This window comes from Pelodiscus sinensis, chromosome 10 (assembly GCF_052426305.1).
Source record: "Pelodiscus sinensis isolate ZL-2025 chromosome 10, ASM5242630v1, whole genome shotgun sequence".
Taxonomy (NCBI): domain Eukaryota; kingdom Metazoa; phylum Chordata; order Testudines; family Trionychidae; genus Pelodiscus; species Pelodiscus sinensis.
In genome coordinates this window covers 54,600,274-54,622,668 of record NC_143061.1, presented here as the reverse complement: position 1 = coordinate 54,622,668, position 22,395 = coordinate 54,600,274, and positions in this window count along the sequence as shown.

The following is a 22,395-nucleotide window of genomic DNA, read 5'->3' as shown; positions in this document are numbered from 1 at the left end:
TCCTGTCCTCAGAAACCAAGAGGAACAAATTTTCTCCTTCCTCCTTGTGACACCCTTTTAGATATTTGAAAACCGCTATCATGTCCCCTCTTAATCTTCTTTTTTCCAAACTAAACAAGCCCAGTTCATGAAGCCTGGCTTCATAGGCCATGTTCTCTAGACCTTGCATCATTCTTGTCGCTCTTCTCTGTACCCTTTCCAATTTCTCCACATCTTTCTTGAAATGTGGCGCCCAGAACTGGACACAGTATTCCAGCTGAGGCCTAACTAGTGCAGAGTAGAGCGGCTGAATGACTTCACGAGTTTTGCTTACAACACACCTGTTGATACAACCTAGAATCATATTTGCTTTTTTTGCAACAGCATCACACTGTTGACTCATATTCAACTTGTGGTCCACTATGACCCCTAAATCCCTTTCCGCCATGCTCCCTCCTAGACAGTCATCATTTACCCATCTCTAACGGAGCCATTGGCGCACACTCATTGCTCTGCCTTTATAACAACTTAAAATGTCATGTTAGAACTGCCACTCAGAAGCAGACATGCTGGCGTGTAGACCTGCATCTGTAGACCCCTCTTCTCCTGACCATGCACCTGGTGGTAGCGGTGGTTGAAATTTTAGCCTTGAAACTATTTTTCAACTGCAACAAATGTTGTTTTTTCCTGGGGGAGGGGAGACATGTTGCTTTGTTTTCTTGTGGAGGTTTTTTCTGGAAAATATTACATGTAATCAAAATGTTCCATATTTTCAATGAAAAATATTTTGGTTTCCAGTAAATTTTCCAGATTTGGGATTTACCAAAACCTGTGTATTTGTAAAAAAACTAAACATGCTTTTCAAAAGAGAAACGAATGTTGCTTTGTTTTGGTGGGTTGGGTTTTTTTCAGAACATATTACATTTAATCAAAATCTTCCATATTTTCAATGAAAAATATTTTGGTTTCCAGTAAATTTTCCAGATTTGGGATTTACCAAAAACTGAGTATTTGTAAAAAAACTAAACATGCTTTTCAAAAAACAAACCAATGTTGCTTTGTTTTGGTGGGTTGTTTTTTTTTTTTTCAGAACATATTACATTTAATCAAAATTGTCCATATTTTCAATGAAAAATATTTTGGTTTCCAGTAAATTTTCCAGATTTGCGATTTACCAAAAAAGTGTGTTTTTTAAAAAACTAAACATGCTTTTCAAAAAACAAATCAACATGGGGAATTGGTTCTAAGCTGATTTAGAAGGGATTAGGGATATTGAAGAAAATAACTGTCCCCCCCCACAAAATGACTGGCATCTTTGGATCAGATCAACTCAGCAGGCTGCGCTCTTGTGGAAACCTGGCCGCAGCTGTCTGTCTTTGCAATAATAAACTCTGTAGGCTGACATCACCGATGCCTCTCTCCACTTAGAGCTGATGTAACTTGTCACCTTGGTAAACCAATATGCTCTGACTGTTTTGTGCCAAGCCAGCAATGCAAAGCAGGCTTCGACCCAGGTTCCCAGGTTTCGATCACTCAGCCCTCGGGCAGCTGGATTATAGCAGTGAACGCCACCCATTACTGGTTCCGATGGCATCTTAACCAGGAGTAACAACTCGCACGATACTGTCTCAAATCCTCTAGATTTTCCTTTATTCCCAGTGCCTGGGCTCATGCAATGACATACGAATATTTACGTCCAATCGATGACAAGTTTCGAGTTGTTCTGGACGTGGGAAAGAGCTCGAAAATACAATGCAGGAGCCCCCTAAAATTCAGAAACCAAACAGGCCAATATAAGGAATACAGTCTGTATCGCCCATGGGGGGGGACCCATGACTTTGGACCTTTCGGGGCCGTCTGTACCGCGTGCCGGTGTCACCCGAAACGTCTCCTGTACCAATCCAAAGGCCATTCACTAATGGCATGCTGGGAAATGTTCCTTTCGAGGAGCCACAAGCCCATCGTCCCCCTTTTCCTTGCGTCTCCCCCTCTTCTTCCTCCTCCAGTTGGGCGCTTAGCAAGACATGCCTTGGCCCTCTCCCTACTTTCCGTCCCTAATGGAAATTTGAATAGAGCAACACTGCCACCCAGTGGCCAAGAGGGTAACAGCCCCTCCCCCCATTTGCACCAGTGGTGCCAAAAGCCCAGTGGCTTGTGGGAGTGTCCTGAAGCCAGAACCTTTCCCCACTGCCTGCCCCAGGCCGGAGCCTTTGACTGCCCATAACCCTCCATATGCAGTGCCCGTACTGTGCATGCTGCAGGCCAGCACAGATATAGCGGGCGGGGGAAGCGGTAAAAGCAGAGTCAATGGACAGTAGGGTTACCAGATGGGTTAAAAAAAATACTGGACACACTTAATCTAAAATTGGGGGGGTGGGAGCAGGGGGAGTGGGGCTGGCTGGAGGAGATTGGGGCGGAGTGAGGATTGGGGGGAGAATCGGCCAGCAGGAAGCAGGGCTGGCTGGGAGGGGATCGGGGGAAACGGGGCTGGCCAGACGGGGAGTGGGGCGGGGAGAACCGGACGGCGGGGAGTGGGGCTGGCCCAGGCGCACTCAGATACCAGGGTGCTGCTCGTCCCGCACCCAGTCCCGGTGGGGCACACGGGCGAGTCCGGCCCTGGGGATTCCGTCCCGTCCCGTCCCGTCCCGTCCTGTCTCCTGCATAGCTGCGTACTGATACTCATGATAACAATTAAAACCTCACTAGAAAATACCAACATTTCTACGTCCGGTATTTTCTCCATTTGTTTCCTGGACAGAAGGTTCAAAACCGGACACCTGGCAACCCTAATGGACAGCCGCAAGCTGGGCGTTAATGTCACAATCTTTTCAGTGTGTGTGGGGGGGAGATAGCTGGAAGGGGATTATCCCGGAAGTGTCCCAAAATAGCGCCACTGTCTAGACACACCCCTAGCTGGTGCCTTCTTCCTTTATATTTCATACCTGTTCCCACCAGTATTCCCCAATATTGTCCATCCATATGTGGAATAAAATTTGTTGTGTGCACCGGCGCACGTGCACCACCACTAGGAACACACAGTGCTGGCTGTGGGCGCTCGGTTAATCAGTTGGGTGGCTGCCCCAGGGCTCAGTTTACAAGGAACCTTCCACCTTTTATGAAACCACTCAGGATTGCACTGTAAAACAGGGCTGTACATTCCTGGCTGCCCCCAAACAGCACACAATGGGATACACTGAAAATGGGATACACTCGCTAGCCTCTAGCATCAGCGCCCCGGCTCACCTTCCACCGTTTTGAGACAAAACTTGTGAAGATGGAGGGTTAAGTCTACGTGCCATGCACGTCCCGTCGTCTGGGAACGCCCACCGGCACCTACATGGCGGAAGCAGAAGCCATCCAAAGACAGTGTGAATCCTCTTCTCCCCCCACCAGTTTTCGACAATGACTTGCAGGGATTGCCATGTTTCTAGGGTCGTAAGTCTGGCCAGCCACCTCGTTTCTTTCCGCATGTCGTGGGAGGAATTACCGATAGCCACCGAACACGAAGGCTTCCTGTCCGTGGCAGTGAACGCGGCCGTGAGTGGCGGAGGGGAGAGTTACAAACCACAGGAAAACCAACACCGTGCGATTTTGGGGCGGGAGGAGCAGAAGTGATGCAGCTGTTGTCCACTTGCATCGTTAATTATGCCCCTGGCGGGTGCGTTGTTCCTATTGGAGAGTGTATTTCCCAGCCATGTTATTTGTACCCCTCGCAGCAATGGCAGGATGCCCGTCTGGTCTCTGCAGCTGCCCCCACCGTTCCTACACCACCGTGACAACTCCTCCACGCAGTGTGGGGGAGGGAGACCCTTTGCACGTGGGTTGTCCCCTTAGAGTGGAGAACGGGGACTCGGCTCTTTCGGTGGCATCTTTCCCCTGGATTCCCCAGAGAGACTGAGCTGAGCCGGCAGGAGCGGGCTCACAGTGGGTCTGAGGGTCAGGCACCTCGTGCCCCACCGGGACTCTCAGAGACTCAAATGGAAACCTCCTGCGGCTGCTCAGCCTTCCACTCCCATGATGCAGCATGTCTCCCTTTGAAGCACCCTTGGAGTCCCAGGTGCATCATGGGAGATGAGGTCCCTCTGGACTGCCTGGCCTTTAAAAGAGAATGGGGGGGGAAGCGAGGGATCTGGACTACAACTCCCATAAGACATTGCATCAGCGGAGGTGAACACAACACACTGCCAAACTCACCCAAAGCATGACTGTTAGACTTTCTGAACCATGGGGGAGCTTTAAGTCGGGCATTAGCCTGGCAGTGGAAAGACCAGGTTTGGATTCCCTGCTGTCCTACAGACTTCCCATGTGACCTTGGGCATGTCATTTAATCCATGTCCTCAGTTCTCCAGCTACACAGTGGGAAGAGCGCAGGGCTATTCGGAGGTCAAGCAACCTTACGGGTTGTGAGGTGTTCAGACGGAGGTCAAAGAAGTCCCGAGGGTGGAGAGAAAATCAGTTGACCCGAAGTGGCGTCTGGCCCTCACAAATACGGCCGAATTGCCGGAGTTCTGAAAATGACTGTGTGTTTTCTCCTTGCTTACGTCTGTGTTTGTGGCTTCAAATTTCTCTCCCTGTGCACGACAGTCCTTCCCTGGTTGGAATTTGAGTTTCTAAATTATTAAAATGTTATCGGGAGCATGCAGACTTGCTCCTCTTTGCTGCTGCTGAATAAACTGACGTATAATTCAATTCCAACCTTCCCTCCCCCCCCACACACAAACAGTTTCTTTAGTACCACTTAGACATCACAAACACGCCGACTCTCATTGATTCAGAAGTCTAGTCAGGCCGGGGGCTCTGTGTCTTCCTCACCGTAAAACAGTACATGCAGAGCGCTTTGTTTCTGGATTTATCTCCATAACAAATGATAAAAAATGGGTATTTCCACCGAGGAAGGCTCTCATCGCTCATATACCGAACTAAACCTGAGACACGTTATTAATTACTGGAAGATTTACCCAGTGTTGCTCGGGTCCTGTTTTTTTGGAAATTAAACTGAAAGCGTCCAGGCTTCATTTGAATCGCTGCTCGGGGGCGGGGCTGGGGAGGTGGGGTTCAGGGTGCAGGCTGCCTCAGGGAGAGAGGACAACCCCAGTCCTCTCTCACCGCAGCAGCTTGGGGCCAGGTGAGAAACGTCCTGACTCAACCTGGACCATCTCATGGAATGTAGACTGGCCCACCGGATTTCCTTGTCCTCCGTAGGTAGCAACAGGTCCTGCCACTTGCTGTCGGAGCAGGACAGCAGGCCCAAGAAGTGCAGATGTTCTCTGGGTGTGGCAGAGAGGTGGACCAGCTGGATGCCATGAGGCTGGCTCAGGTGGTGTCTCCAGGACGGATGCGGAAGCTCTCAGGGTGGGGGCCTGATGAGGAACTCCAGAAAGCATGGGGTGGGCACCTCCCTGCAACACCTGCTCGAGGAAAGCAGGAGATTCAGGAGGCAAGGTTGTCCTGGAGAACACACCAAAGGGTCTTCAGCATCCACCCAACCCCTCTGAAGCTACATCTACACGACAAGTTTTCTCAGCAAAAAATATGCAAATGAGGGCCTCATTTGCATGAGTCACGATCTCATTTGCATATTTTCTGCCGATCCTTTTTCGTGCTGGGGATTTTGCACAAAAACCAAGCAGCGTAGACATTTTCTTTTTGCGCAAAACCCCCTTTTTCTGCAAGATCCTTATGCCCCCAAAAGGGATGTACACCACTCTTGCGGGGGGAAAGGGTTTTTTGCGCAAAGAGAAACCATCCACACTGCTTGTTTTGGCGCAAAAAACCTCAGCGCAAAAACAGATCGGCACAAAATATGCAAATGAGATCCCAAATGAGTCCCTCATTTGCATATTTTTTGACAAGAAAACTCGTAGTGTAGATGTAGCCACACTGCAGCCCAGGAGGTCTGTGGCTAGTAGCACACGCCAGGGGCATCCGGAGATGCCCTCTGCTGCCTGAAAGTTGGATGGTCAGTAGTGTAACGAGGAGGGAGGTTCCGCGGATCCTGTAGTTGAATCCTCCCTAGGGAACCGGATAGTACCCAGGGCTCTGACACAGCGTTCCCGTGTGACACCAGGCGGGTCATGTCAACCAAACTCTTCACGGGTGCTCACCCATTGCGTGTCCCTCATTTTGCGGGTGCCCACGAAGACAGCCCCCGGGCCTGCTGTGCAGAGTACACGCTGTGGTAACTCGGGTCAACCGGAGCTGTGCTTTGAACATCACGAGCGCCATAAAAATGCAAGGGACTCCGAATGGTCAGGCCTGGGGTGTTTCAAATTCGGCACTTTTCACCAGCGGATGCGTCTGACCATTGTCAGCTCACGCCGCAGAGGCGTGTGGGGTTAGCCCCTAAGGTCGCAGGTTCAATCCCTCCTCCTGCCGACCTGAGTTGGCTTCACACGTGTAACACATACTATAGCCGATGGAACTAGGCAAAGCATGTGAAAAAGAGTGTCTCCCTCCACTCCTCGGCCTACTGGCCAGGCTGTCTACAACTGTTCTATTAACGTCCCCTCCTGCAAGCCACTGCTGAGTCCAGCCCATCTGCTGTCCTCACCAGAGCCTGCCAAGAGTTCTCCTCCCACCCTCTGGAAACTGCTTGGTAAGAGAGCAAGCCCTGGAACGTGAAAGGCGCCTGGAGCCGCCTTCCTGTCAGTGCCGGAGCCAGGGAGCGGCACTCTGAAGCACCTCCAGAACTTGGTCCCACACGGAGCTTAGGGACCGAGGGGAAATGTCCATCAGACCGAGGACCCGACAGAAAATGACACAGCTGGATTGAGTGGACGAGGCAGTTCCTGGGGAAGACGAGGAAGACCGGCTCTTGCTGTGGATCTCAGCACGCACGCCTCCATGAAAAAGCCCGGTCGCACTCGACTGGCTAAAGAGACTGAGGTCAGACGTTTTAAGGGCAAGGGGGAAAAGTAAATCATCACAGAATCGTAGAATTGGCAGGGACCTCGAGAGCTCATCGAGTCCAGGCCCCTGCCCTCGCGGCAGGACCAAGCACCATCTAGACCATCCCTGATAGACGTCTGTCCAACCTGCTCTTAAATATCTCCAGTGATGGAGAATCCACTGCCTCCCTAGGCAATTTATTCCGGTGTTTAACCACCCTGACAGGCAGGAAGTTTTTCCTAATGTCCAACCTAAACCTCCCTTGCTGTAATTTAAGCCCATTGCTTCTTGTCCTATCCTCAGTGGCCAAGGAGAACAAATTCCCCCCCTCCTCTCTGTGACACCCTTTTAGGTACCTGGAAATTACTATCCTGTCCCCTCTCAGGCTACGGCTACACTGCCTTTTTTTGCGGAAAAGGATATGCAAATCGCACTCGCATTTGCATATCTTCTTCCGATTCTTTTTGCGGACGAGATTTTCCGATAAAAAACCCGGTGTAGATGGGGCCATTTGTCGGAAAAAAACCCTTTCGCAAGACCCTGTAAATCTCGATTTATGAGGAATAAGGAGTCTTGCGAAAGGGTTTTTTTTTTTCTGACAAATGTCCCCGTCCACACCGGGCTTTTTATCGGAAAAACCTCTTCTGCAAAAAGAAACGGAAGAAGATATGCAAATGCGAGTGCAATTTGCATACCCTCTTCCACAAAAAAACAGCAGTGTAGCCATAGCTTCCGTCTTCTCTTTTCCAAACTAAACAAGCCCAGTTCCTTCAGCCTTCCCTCCTAGCTCATGTTCTCTAGACCTTTCCTCACTCTTGTTGCTCTTCTCTGGACCTCCTCCAGTTTCTCCACATCTTTCCTGAAATGTGGTGCCTGGAACTGACACACAACTCCAGCTGAGGCCTAAAGAGCTTACCTGCAAGAGACTGGAACAAGGCAATCAAGCAAGAGCAAGGTGCTTGCATTTAATAAACGTCTTGAATAAACTGACTGGAGCCCAGAGCATCAACGTATCAGTTTTCACACCTGGATACTGGCAAATCAGACCGGGAAAGGGAAGTTAATCGTTAACCACATTTACCAGCCAACAGCGTCTGAATGGATTCACCCGTGTTCAAATGTTGCCTAAAAATTACAGTGCTTAGGAAAGCTATATTTGTTTTAATTGGGAATGGAAGCATCCAGATGGTTATTGTGTTAGGGTATGTCTACACTACAAAGTTAATTTGAACTAACAGATGTTAGTTCGAATTAACTTTGATAGGCGCTACACATGCAAACCACTAGTTCGAACTTAATTCGAACTAGCGGAGCGCTTAATTCGAACTAGGGAAACCTCATTCTATGAAGACTAACGCCTAGTTTGAATTAAATAGTTTGAATTAAGGGCTGTGTAGCCACTTAAATCGAACTAGTGGGTGGCTAGCCCTTCCCAGCTTGCCCTGGTGGCCACTCTGGCCACCACCAGGGAAACTCTTCTGCCCCCCTCCCGGCCCCGGAGCCCTTAAAGGGGCACGGTCTGGCTACGGTGCCCATGCCAGGTGCAAGCCTGCCAGCACCCAGCCAGCAGACCCTGCACTTGGCATGGCACGAACCAGCCACCCGCTGCCACCCAGCCCTCCGCCTCTTCCCGGGACCAGGCTGGCGGCTCCCAGGAGCCTGCCCGGGGCCACAAGAGGTGGGCGCCCCCCTGGTCTAGTGCGGACATCGTGGACCTCATCCACGACCTCCGCACTAGGCACAGGAAAGTGGCCGTCTAGGGCAGGAGAGCTGCCAGTCTGGCCACCCAGGAGCAGGTTTGCATGAAAATCAAGGTGGTCCAGTGAGACCCCCGACCCTGAGCCCTGAGCTTACAATGGCCGTCCTGGGTCAGACCAAAGGTCCATCTAGCCCAGTAGCCTGTCTGCCGACAGCGACCAACACTAGGTACCCTGGAGGGGATGGACCGAAGACAGTGACCAAGCCATTTGTCTCGTGCCATCCCTCTCCAGCCTTCCACAAACAGAGGCCAGGGACACCATTTCTATCCCCTGGCTAATACCACTCCATGGACCCAACCTCCATGACTTTATCTCACTTCTCTTTAAACTCTGTTCTAGTTGTAGCCTTCACAGCCTCCTCTGACAAGGAGTTCCACAGGTTGACTATTTGCTTTGTGAAGAAGAACTTTCTGTTATTAGTTTGAAGCCTGCTACCCATTCATTTCCTTTGGTGTCCTCTAGTCCTTCTATTATGGGAACTAATGAAGAACTTTTCTTTATGCACCTTCTCCACACCACTCTTGCTTTTATAGACCTCTATCATATCCCCCCTCAGTCTCCTCTTTTCTAAGCTGAAAAGTCCCAGTCTCTTTAGCCTCTCTTCATATGGGACCTGTTCCAAACCCCTGATCATTTTAGTTGCCCTCCTCTATCCCACCATCTCTCTTCCCCTCTCCCACCTCCTTTTCCCAGTCTCCCCGAGTTTTGTTCAATGAAGAGAGTTTCTATTTTTGACCATACGTGTCCTTTATTTTGTATATCAGGAAGAGGGGCTAGGGAGGGGTAAGTGGAAGGAGGTGAGGGAGGAATGGGGTACGAGCCCCCGATGGGGAGGACTGGGCTGGCTCTGCGGGCTCCTCGGGGTGGAAGCTCTCCTGCAGCCCCCCGATTGACACCCCTCTCCGGATGGCAGCCTGCGGCAAGTGCAGCCGGTCTGATGTCCGAGTGCTATGATGTGCCGAGTGTGGGCACTCAGGGCAATCCAAGCCAGGACTGCTTTGCAAGCGGGGCACCCCTGAGAATTGTCTGTCCGGGGTGGGGGTCGGGTCCCTTTAAGCACAGCCCTCGGCTAGCCTGAGACAGCAGCTCCACGCTCTACGTCCTAACCTGATGCCCTGCCAGCACTGCTTCCGGCCAGCCTTAACTTCGGTTCAGGGTCCACTCAATGTGGACATGCTAGTTCGAATTAGCAAAATGCTAATTCGAACTAGTTTTTAGGTCTAGATGCACTAGTTCGAATTAGCTTAGTTCGAATTAACTAATTCGAATTAAGTTAGTTCGAATTAGTGCTGTAGTGTAGACATGCCCTTACTGAGTAAATATGACTTGATCAGAGTAACCCGTCTTAGTTCTCCTCCTTCCCCATCGGCTGCCACTCAACTTCGCATCTCATGTTCTAAAATATGGGCCAAGAGCAGATTTTGACCTTGGAATGTATATTCCCCACATCAGATCCTTTTGAGCTAAAGGAGTAACTCCATTATCAGGCGCAGCAGTAGACTTTTAGCCCGCTATGCAAACCAGCCACTAGAGGGAGATAAAGAGCCACATGCAACAGGTGTATATTACAGAAATCTTCAAGGCAGAGGCTGTGTTGTTACCAGGGGCCTCTATTAGGGCTTAGAGCTACTCAAAAATACTGAATTCCCTTCCTGAAAAAGTGTGTGTATTTTTAATATACTATCACATGTGCAAGACATTTCTGCCATCTTTAGCCTTTTTAAAAAAGTATTCGTCGGCCATCCCGCCCTGCAAGCGAAACTGATTGTTTAGACGGGAGAAAAGAATGAGGAGGGAGCTGATGCAACAGGATTCTCAATTCAATTAAGCCCTGAAATTAATACAAAGCAAAACATATTATTTTACCTCCGAGTGGGGGCCGGGCCTGAGGTGGAGGAAAAGCTCCCTCGCTGTAATTCAACGCCAGCCCGGAATAAGTTTTGGCAGAGCTCTCTTACACTTCATCATGGAGCAATTTCTATTTTAGGGACAAAGCTGTTACATTGAGGCCTGTCGTTCTGTTTACCGTGCAGACAAATGCTGATTTATTGCCCTCGACTTGCCGGCAAGTCCTTGTTTACTGTGATATCTGCTTTCCAGATAAATGGATAAATTGGATAAATGGGGGGTTGTTCTTTGCTTGAAGAAAGCCTTGTCAGTCCACATGCATTATTGCTGTGATTAGCTGGGGGAATCATATTCATTTTTCATGCTTTTCTCCTTCTATGCTTCCTATAATTCCCTCCTAAGAGCCCATCTGTTTAATGCGCTTGCAATGCTCTCTGATCAATAGTTTTCATCGCTAGGCTGCGGAGTGCAATGCTGCAGGGAGCAGGGAGAGCTGCAGCTGTGGGGCAGATATCATGACTGGAGGGGAAGAGGGGTACGGGAGTATGGGGGAGATGAGAGGAGACACTGGGGTAGCTGAAGAGCGCGTGGGAAGAGGGGAAAGTCCAATAGTTGGGGCAGGGTGGGGGGCAGTGAAGGTGATGAACATTGGGTTTTGGGAAGATGGAAAACGCCTGCCACATGAGAGCAGCTATACAGGGAGAAGGATTGTAGGGTTGCAACTATTTATCACTAGAAAATGCACCTGGCGTTGCTCGCGTCCTTAACTCAAATAAGTTGTAGTTTTCTTCATTTAAATCATTGCTCTGGGATGGGGAGCAGGGATTCAATCTGCAGGCTGCCCTGACAGACACACGGACGGACAATCTCTCTGAAATATATAGCAGATAGCTATCCTTTTCCCCACCCTGGCCCAGTGCAGTTATAGCGGTCTCAGTCCCCATCCTTGGCCCTTGGCTGCCCCCCTGTGGTCATTCTACAGTATAACTATCCTTGCTAGCAGACCTCTCCTTTTCCATTTCATGAGAAACAATTGAATTCCAAGCACATTCCATTGTCCTGGCAGAGTCCAATCCTGACTTTGCTTTAAGTTATGATAAGAGGAAGCTGCACATCAAACTTAGCGGTCCTAGCTCTTACCGTGTAGGAGGAATTCTGGAACAAACGGACTCACAGACAGATGGAAAAAGTTTCTAAAATAGATAGCAGACTAGGGCTATGTCTAGACTGCAAGCCTCTTTCGAAAGAGGCTCTTTCGAAAGCATCTTTCGAAAGAGCCTCTTTCGAAAGAGAGCGTCTAGACTGCACGGAGAAATTTCGAAAAAGCGGCTTGCTTTTTCGAAAGAAAGCATCCAGTGAGTCTGGATGCTCTCTTTCGAAGAAGCCCTATTTACAATGAAGAACGCCTTCTTTCAAAAGAGGAACTTTCGAAAGAAGGCGTTCTTCCTCGTAAATTGAGGTTTACCGCCATCGAAAGAAAAGCCGCGTTCTTTCGAATTAATTTCGAAAGAACGCGGCTTGAGTCTGGACGCAGGGGAAGTTTTTTCGAAAAAAGGCTACTTTTTTCGAAAAAAACCCTGAGTCTGGACACAGCCTAAGTGTAATGCCGTGGGTGACTCCTAGCTGTGAGCTGTACTTATCTAAGGGTTTGCAGGATCAAGTCCTTTGTTCCTAACTACTAGAGGATCAGCAAAGGTTGAAGTGCTCACAGACCACGGTTTCATTGTTCTACCCATAGCTTGGCATGAGAGTGTATCCCGGGTTATAAGGTGGAGGAGAATCTTCTAATGGTGTTTGTTTCTCCAATTCCTGCAGAGCGCTGTTCATTTTGGTGGAAAGGGGGAAGGTGTTTTATTCCACTGAGAGCTGGAACTACCTTTTGAAGGCTTTCTTTAATCACCAGAGCTTTTCCTGGGAACACCGACAGCTCGATAACAGTTCCTGGATCTGTTGGCTGACAGCACAAACAGATTGTGTCTCTTGGCAGTGGTCATCGGCTCCGAAACGAGCTTTTTGAGCTAGCTGAGAAGTTCAGAGACTGCTTCTCCCTGTGTCCTCAGTCTGAACGTCTGGTCCTGGGAATTCTACCGAAAAAGCAGACCCTTCAGGACTTTAAGCTTTGCTGGAGTTATTACGGGAAAGTGTTTTCAAGAAGTCACTGTGATAAAGGGCTGGTTAATGAACTAGATTTTATTTGCTAGGGGGCATAAGCAAAGCTCCCTCTAATCTTTTACATCCATGTGTGGAATAATTTTATATACACTGAGGCATGTGTGAACATGCACCACCAGTAGAAACAAAAAAATCTAGCTGTGATTCTGCTAAACAGCTGGGTGGCATCAGACTCATTCCTGAGTGTCCACACAAGCACCCAGCTTACAGGGACTACGGGGTGTAAGGCTACTGGTGAAATGCACAACTTTTGAGACACGAGACAGAAACAGACCGTTTTAACTTGCGAAAGAGGCAAGAATGAATCTAAGGGACTGGATGCCCAATGAGAACCCATCTCCTCTTCCATCCCGCTCTGGGGTTGCTTATATCGCAGGATTTATACAGACTTCATTAAATGCCCTTCAATCTGAGGCTCTTTGGCCAAGAACATAGTGTGAGGGAGTTTGCTTGGAATATGCTGGAGTCCTGGACTCTGGGTAAAGTCTTCCATTTCAATTAGAGATTGTGCAGAATGTTTGGCTAATTTGTTAAATGTCGGGTTTATTTGCCCACTTGAGCTCGTCAGTGTAAATATTTGCCCTCTCTTGTCACATTCATTAAATCTTTCCTGTTTGATTTGGAAATGAAATGAGGTAATTCGCACATGCGGGCGGCGATTTATATTTATTTGCGCCAGATCAAATCTGCCTCTGCAAGGGGGGAATGTTGGGTTTGGGAAGCCAGCCTGCTGCCTGGTGGATCCGAGCTGCTGAGAGCCGGGCGGTTCGGAGACCGGCTTCCTAGCAGGGTTTCTGCTGTGCTTCAGTCGACGACAATCTCGTATTTCCATTTCGTCACACCCGCATCCAGGAGCGGGGGTTTTGGGGCCAGCGCAAATGGCTAGGTCTTCCCATTTCTAAACCAAATTTAGTGAAGGCCTCTGGGGTCCCTTGAGGTAATTGTTCCCTCTCTACAACTGGAAACGTTCCAATACCTCAGTTCAGTGAACTAGGCCTGAAACCATCCGTGTTCCCTTCTTCCTTAGACTAGTCTTATTCACTTGTGTCTGGAACCTAGGCCAGCACGCATCCTAGGTGCCTGAGGAATTCATCTTTTGCGCTTGTCCTCTATGCAGGGGAAAATGTCGCCTGAAAGGGCCAACCCTTAGGGGGAAAACCAGCAAGATGTGCCAGAGTGCGATTCTATTCTGAACCTCTGAGGTTTGGTTTGCACGGCAAGTCCCGGCACTGAACGCAGGCCTGAGCCTAACCCCGCAACACACGACTTGTGCTAACCCACGGCTTAGAACCACGATACCACAGGAGTGGAAGGTCTGAGCCAAGACGGGACCTAGGCTTTCATGCCTTTTGCTTTGCAGGATAGGCCTGCCCCCTGGCTTTGTGCTCTGGGAGTCCCTCCAAAACATGCCGTAATCCCTCGGGCCACCTTTCTTTAGGCAGTCAAGTTCCTCCACTCTGCACCCAAACCAAAGGGCTAGCACCTGTGCATTTTGGCAGGGCGCTAGGAAGTCTGGGAGGAAAGTGATTGGGTTCAGGCCCAATTAAAACAGCCTAGATGTGAGATCCCAAAGTTGGGACCTAGGGCGTGACAGCTCCTAAACTGGGGCAACCGATGAGTGTAGATTCCCAAGCTCTAGGTTTTCAGTCCCTCCTGTTCTCTGCCTGTGACACATAATAGTCGACTCTCCTGGGGGCTGTAATAGCAGCTTAGAACCCTACGAAAGGAAGGGACTTCGACAGGTCATCAAGTCTGCTCCTCGGCAGGACCAAGCACCGTCTAGACCATCCCTGACAGGTGTCTGTCCAGCCTGCTCTTACATATCTCCAGTGATGGATATCCTACAACCTCCTTGGGTTTCCCCGGGTGGCCCTAACCGGGCTCTTGAGTCCACGGAGGCTGCGTAATGGGCTATTGATACTTCTCACATTTTTAGCCACCCTCCGTCGTCTCTGCCTTCCCGGTCTGCTGCTGGAAGATCATCCTCAAGAGACCCTGGGGGCCCGGCAGTCAGAGAAGCCGTTTGCTATGCAGACGCTCCAGAAGTGCTTCTAGAATTAGCAACTACCCCCCCGATAGTCCTGATCTCTTTGAAATGTGCCACTTCAGCTCCCTTCGAGGGCCTGATTTGGGAAGGAAATGGGATGCGGAGCAGGTGAAACACGGAGTAATTACAAATTGCTGGAACACTTCACCTCCCGAGAGCTCTTCACATAATTTTAAATTGCTCTGTGCTAATTGTGATCAGTGCTCCATTCACTTCCAACGACCTCTTCAGACAGACAGCAAGGGTGTATTTTAGGGTCTGGTGCACATGGCTTGCTTAGAAAGTCAGGTGTTGGGCTTTTTTTAAACTGAAGTAGCCGTGGAAATACAGGAAAGTCGTTTTTCACCTTTCCAGCTGTCGCCCCCCACACCTTAGAATCATAGAGCTGGAAGAGACCTCAGGAGTCATCAAGTCCAGACCCCTGCCCAAGGCAGGACCAGTCCCAACTAAATCAACCCGGCCAGGGCTTTGTCAAGCCGAGACTTAAAAACCTTTCGGGATGGAAATTCCACCCCCTCCCTAGGGAACCCATCCCCGCGCTTCTGCACCCTCCTAGGGAAATAGTTTTTCCTAATATCCAACCTAGACCTCCCCCGCTGCAACTTGAGACCATTGCTCCTTGTTCTGCCATTCATCACCACTGAGAACAGCCTCTCTCCAGCCTCTTTGGAACCCCCCTTCAGGAAGATGAAGGCTGCTCTCAAATCCCCCCTCACTCTTCTCTTCCACAGACTAAACAAGCCCAAATCCCTCAGCCTCTCCTTCATTCTACCTACCTCTTCAAAGCACAGCCGGGCCGAATTCGTTCCTGTTGTCAACTAGCTTTATTGACTTCCATGAAGCTGCACCAGCATTTGACCCCAGAGCACATGCCGGCAGCATAGTGGGAAAGGGAGTCCTTTAAGAGCTCCCCATTCCTGGTAGAACGTAGAGCGGGGCTGGGCAAGATGCAGCCCGGGGAACGGATCTGGCCCATGCTCGGCATCTGGCCCCTTCCTATTTATATCCTGCTCCCTGGGCCACCGAATTTCCAGGCAGTGGCTCAGGGAGCCGGATCCAATTTAAATGGCTCCCGGCTCCTAGTCACGGCATTACCCATCAGGGGCCAGAGGTGTGAGTCCTTTAAACAGCCGCAGCAACCCTGAGAGGCTGTCAGGTCACCGGATAGCGGCAGCGCCACGAGCTCTTCGCAGTGTTTTTAATTCAAAGCCTCCAGCTCCAGACAATTCTGGGGGGAAGAGGCTAGTCCCCAACCCCGCCCCTTCCACTTCCGGTCCCGCCCCTCCTGGGGGGCGGAGCCTGGCTGGTGACCATGTACCAAAATTCATTGTGTGAAAATTATTGCCTGCCCCGATGTAGAGGAAAAATACATCCCTCTCCCCAACCCCGCCCCTTCCACTTCCGGTCCCGCCCCTCCTGGGGGGCGGAGCCTGGCTGGTGACCATGTACCAAAATTCATTGTGTGAAAATTATTGCCTGCCCCGACGTAGAGGAAAAATACATCCCTCTCCCCAACCCCGCCCCTTCCACTTCCGGTCCCGTCCCTCCTGGGGGGCGGAACCTGGCTGGTGACCATGTACCAAAATTCATTGTGTGAAAATTATTGCCTGCCCCGACGTAGAGGAAAAATACATCCCTCTCCCCAAACACACCCACTCCTGACTAACTTCAAGGCCGGCTCTTTGACAGTCGCGTTTCCTATATTCCATTGTTCCATCTACCAACAATTGCTTCCCGGCGTCTCGCCTGCGTTTCCCAACCTTCATGTTAGATCACTGTCCTTGTCTTATCCATCTGAAATCGTATGAATTATTCATCGGACAGGAGTCGAGTCACGGCGTGCGTTTAGGAAAGTTGTCCTTTAGACAGACCATACAAAACATCCTGCCCTAGGGAGACCGGACTCTCGCTAGTGTAGAGCCGGGTGTATATAGTGCCGCATTTTCTCTTTGTCTTGGCTTCAGATGCATACTGAGCACTTCTTTCACAATGCCTCCCTCGCTCGTTCGGGGAGATGTTAAGTCTGAAGTGTCCCTGCAATCAGCCTTCCAGGGTCCTCGCGTTTGACATCCAAAAGCTGGCAGCACTTACGGTCACCGGGAGATGGTTGGCACATTGTAGAGCAGACGGAGCAGGGATCTAATCAGCGATGGAGCAGCTAGACTGCTCATCATCACCCTTCAAATTCCAAACAAAATCAAGCGGCTTTTCAGGTGTCTCTCTTCCTCTTTGCTCAGACTGGGGATGAGAAACTGAGCCTACTGATTGTGAGTGCCATTCATGGCCAGAGGGAGTTATAACATTCAAAGCAGGACCCTACGCACCCAGGTAACATTCTGAAGACGTGACAGGAAAACCCACCCAGGGAAAACATGACTTGGCTTGGAATGCCAATGTTAAGAATTAGCCGTGAGTCCGCTGCAGGCAGGACAGAGTTGGACTGACTTTCCCGCTTACCTTTCCAGCTGGGAAGTGTTTTGCTGGAACAGAACAGAAGCAAAGGGCAGGGGGAGTGATGTTCGGGAAGGGAGCAGGTTTTCCTACGGGGAGATACTGAGACAAAAGGGAAGCAGACACATACAAGCTACAACTACCTGCTCCTGCAGGTGCCTGGTAAAGACAAAGCCTCTCATGTCAAGATCAAGGGGAATTCTGTGGAGGAATTTTACATTGGAAATCCTGGCCCGTAGCCCATCATTAGAATTCATTTGCAGAACAAATTTGATCCACTCTTTCCAGTGTTAGACCACAACAAAAATCAATGCAAGACAAGGTAATTTGCGACCTAGCAACTTTACCTGTCACGTCAGCTACAACACCCGAGTCCTGTGAAACATGCGCAGGTCATGTAACAGTTTAATAGCACCCGAACACACCTCCAATTAATTTGCATATTAATGCATATTTAATCAAAACACAGCAACCTTAGCCCTGCCTCAAAATACACGGTATTCTGTCAACAGTCACTTCATATGCATATCCTGTTAAAAGAGAAACATACAAATGATGCCTGTATGAATTAAAGACTCGTTTTTCATTATAGGTGTAGTCTTACCATAAATCAATAATGCTTTATACTTTTCTTAGTAAACTAGGTGTGCAAGAAATGCCGGTTCTATGCAAACTGATCCAAAAATCTCTCCCGTCATTTGATCGGGATAGTGCTTGATCATTCTTATTTCAAATTGGCACTTAAAAGAAAATATGAAAAAACGAAAAATCAAGATGAAAATGCATTTAAAAACCCGGCAGTCCATGGATCAGAGTACAGTTTGTGCGGTGATGGAAAAGTATATATATTTTTACATGTCATAAATGTGGTTTTAGGAGTGTTACCCTGGGACGCAGTAACGATTAATTTAAAACCCTGATTGGACGTGCCTTGACTTGTAGTGAAGATGGTAAATATCCCAAGTCCCAGAAGAAGGGATCGCCTGAGGCCGTATCTATCACCGGCGCGTGGTTTACCAAATAAAACTCCGAGTCTCAGTGTAGGGCCAAACCATATATTATAAATTTAAGATATAGAACAGCATGTAATAATAACTCTATAATCCTCCTTATCCCTGACGATGAGTAGACAGTAAAGACCCCTAAACAATAGGACTATACATTACATTCACGTGGCCTAGAACAGCTGAGGCGCTCATTACCTCTATGCCTTGGCTAGTTGCAAGCCGTGGCAGAGGAACAGTGAGGTGATCCCTCGATGTCACTTCAGGATCAGCCTGGATCTGATTTGGACCACAAGGCCGGCTGGACTGGGACTGGAGCGTCACTCCTGATGAGACCGTGGGCTCCAGTGGGGGGCGGTGTTGGACGGGAGGAAGGCAGGGTTGAGTGGTCCTGTATCTGCTGTTTCTTAGGAGGAAGGAGGAGGAAGGGAAGTGGGAGAGCAGACAGCTATGGCAGGAGGAGCGATGGCAAGAAACGAACGGCAGGGTGATGGTGATCCTGTTATTCAACAGCTGCCTGACTCTAGTCTCTTCTGAAAAGGCATCTAACCTTGGGACAGATTCTCCGTGTCATCCATGTTCATCTCTCCTATGGAAGGGTAATGACATTTAGGAGCTGGCAGTGCGCTGGGGACCAGTGGCCCACCGTACGCATGGCGGGGGATGACTTATCACGCGACTCTGGGGCTTACTGCTCATTAGTATTGAAACTGGCGCAGGCAGAGTTCTCTAACAATTTAGGCCTCAATGAGCTTTCCATTTCGACCCTGCACCGCTGTGACTTTATGTCCAACGGAAGCCTCTTCGAGCGCGACCGCACAGACGTCCAAGATGCACACTGGGGCTTCGCTCTCAAAAAGCTGCCTTGTCAGACCATAATTAGATAGGCTTTTAGTGCTTTGAAGGGAGAGAAGAACCCTTTAATAAAAAAAGTCAAATGGTCACTTTTTTGTTCAGTAAGGATACAAACCGTACGGTGTTCTGATTACAGCTGGGAAGGGGTAAGCACCGGGAGAAAAGACACTCGCAAAAGTTTCATTTGCTGGTGCTGTTGGTTGCCTGTAGGTTGGAACATTGCACAAACCTAGTAAATTCCCTTTCCCAAGTACCGGGGTCTTTTTAACTCTTACCTGGGCAGCCTTGAGAGAGAGAGCCAGAAGGGAATTTTCATAGATGAGGGGTTTGGAACAGCTGCCATAGGAAGAGAGGTTAAAAAGACGGGGACTTTTCAGCTTAGAAAAGAGGAAACTAAGTGGGGATGTAATAGAGGTCTAGAAAATCATGACCGGTGTGGAGAAAGTGAAGAAGGAAAAGTTATTTATTGTTTTCATTACATAAGGACTAAGGGGTCACCAAACGAAATGAATAGGTGGTGGGTTTAAAACAAACAAAAGGAATTTTTGCTTCATGCTACACACAGTCAACCTGTGGAACTCCTTGCCAGAGGATGTTGTGAAGACCAGGGCTTTAACAGGCTTCGAAAAAGAACTAGATACATTCATGGAGGATAGGGCCATCAATACTTATTGACAGGGCTTGACAAACCCCGGCAAAAGCCACTCGCCAGCCCCGCACTGTGCATGCGCCAGACCAGCATTGCGCATGCGCAAAGCGCCGGTGAATGTGGCGCTCGGAGCGACCAGCTGAAATCTACTCACCCCGGGCGAGTAGATTCAGCGGTTTGTCGAGCCCTGCTTATTAGCCAGGATGGGTAGGAATGGCCGTTCTTGTGTTCTCATAGAGGAGCATCCCCCACAAAACTGAACTCGTAATGTACTTTTGGGCAAGTGGCAAATAATTTGAGTCAGAGACAGTCGGCATTTAAAGGCAGGTCTTGTCCAGCGCACTTCGGGCCCCTTTAAGGCCAGGACTCTGGGAACTGTAGTTTCCAACGGGTGACTTTTCATGGGACTAGGCTGACAGCAAAGCTTGATGGGAAAGGGGAAAAGTGTCCTTCAAAACAGCAGCCTGAGAGAGATTTGATGCATGTAGCCCTCAGGCGTGCGGGGTGTGTCATCCGCGGGCCCATTCCCATCCCCCTCCTCCATGCACCTTTGTGGCTTGTTTGCCTCAAAGATAAGAACCTACTACTGTAGGGGAGATCACCTCACTCCACAAGGAAGTGAGGTTCCAGGCCATAGGACCCAGCACAAGCACAGCACGCAACTGAACCCGGAGGCTGCAAATCCAGACACTCGTCCCGGTTCCTGAGGTCGAATGCCCACAGGTCAGAACTTCGGGCTCATGCCTACGTAGGTTTTGAATAGACTGAGAGTTTTCAATGCCTCCAAGTGCCACATCTACATTTGGTTAGTTAATCAAACAAACAGGGACCGCAGAGAGAGCCGCACAAGAAAAAAGCTGAGGTGGATCCAAGCAGCATTTGAGTTCACCTGCACGCCAGTAGCACCGTCCATTTTTTCTCCCCCTCTCCCTTCTTTTTCTACTATAAAGTCAGAGCCCCCCCCCCCCTTCTCTCTGCTCATCGGAGGAAATGGTTTTGCCCACAAAAACTCATGATATTACAGGTTGAACCTCTCTAGTCTGGCACCCTGGGGACGTGACTGGTTCCGAACGAGAGAATGTTCCAGACCGTGGGAGGTCAATATTGTCTAGCAGCATTACTAACCCTGCCACTGCTTGCTGGGCTGTTAGAAGACTTTTAGGGGTAAATTAGAGCTAAAGAACAGCCCAGAATCTCGAGAGCCAGGGCTGGGGGCTGTAAACAAACTTATGGGACCAGGGGAAACTTGGCCAGCACCATGAAAAGTGGACATCCGGCTTTAAGAGCAGGTCAGGTAGACATCTATCAGGGATGATCTAGAGGGTGCTTGGTGCTGCCGTGAGGGCAGGGGACAGGACCTGATGACTTCTCGAAGTCCCTTCCAGTTCTAGTGGTCCATGCTGGACGATGGACGTTTATGGACCAGAGAGTTCTGGACTAGAGAGGTTCAACCTCTGGCTATGTCTACACTGGCATGATTTTACGGAAATACTTTTAACGGAAAAGTTTTCCGTTAAAAGCATTTTCGGAAAAAAGCATCTAGATTGGCAGGATGCTTTTCCGCAAATGCACTTTTTGTGGAAAAGCGTCCGTGCCAATCTAGACGCGCTTTTGCACAAAAAAGCCCCGATCGCCATTTTCGCCATCGGTGCTTTTTTGTGCAAAACAAATCTGAGCTGTCTACACTGGCCCTTTTGCGCAAATGATTTGCGCAAGAGGGCTTTTGCCCGAATGGGAGCAGCATAGTATTTCCACAAGAACACTGACGATCTTACATGAGATTGTCAGTGTTCTTGAGGAAATTCAAGCAGCCAGTGTAGACAGCTGGCAAGTTTTTCCGCAAAAGCAGATGATTTTGTGGAAAAATTTGCCAGTCTAGACACAGCCTGTGTGTGTGTGTGTGATAGATAGATAGATAGATAGATAGATAGATAGATAGATAGATAGATAGATAGATAGAGGGGGTAGGTGGGGATAGATAGATAGATAGATAGATAGATAGATAGATAGATAGATAGATAGATAGATAGAGGGGGTAGGTGGGGATAGATAGATAGATAGATAGATAGATAGATAGATAGATAGATAGATAGATAGATAGATAGATAGATAGATAGATAGATATTATACACACATACACACACACACAAGGGTTGTATATAGACAGGACAGCTCGTTTCATTGCTAGTTGTGATGGATAACAGTTCAGGATCCACCCCCACCCCCGCTGATGCCTTCTGATTTGACTCCTATCAATACAGCATGAAGTCCCGGTAAAGTTTTTAATCTCAACGACGTGGGCGCGCTTCGCCCAGGAGAGATCGATGGCTGGACTAATACAGTATTGACCAGGCTGGCGCTTTGCGGCGCGGCTTGGAATCAATACCAAACGCAGCTCGCGTTCAGGGAGAACAGGCAGGTCTCGTTACAGCCGTCAAAAGTTCTCCAGGATGGCAAATGGGAAGGCCGAGCCTTAAGTGCTGAGAATATACAGCCGAGCCCTGTCAGGAGGTGAGGCCACTTTCCGTGTTAGAGAAAGTGGCGAACGGTGCATCAAAGGGAAAACGGATCCATCCACGAGCTTACTCGACGGTTCTGTTTTCCATGTCTGGCGCCCAGCTACGGGGTGGAGGGAAACAGCGGAGTGCCGTTAAGCAAACCCTCGCCACGGCTTTATACCTTGGAAGAGTCCAAAGGGGGCTGCCCCCCTACTTGCTACACTTGCCAGCCCCCCCCTCAGCT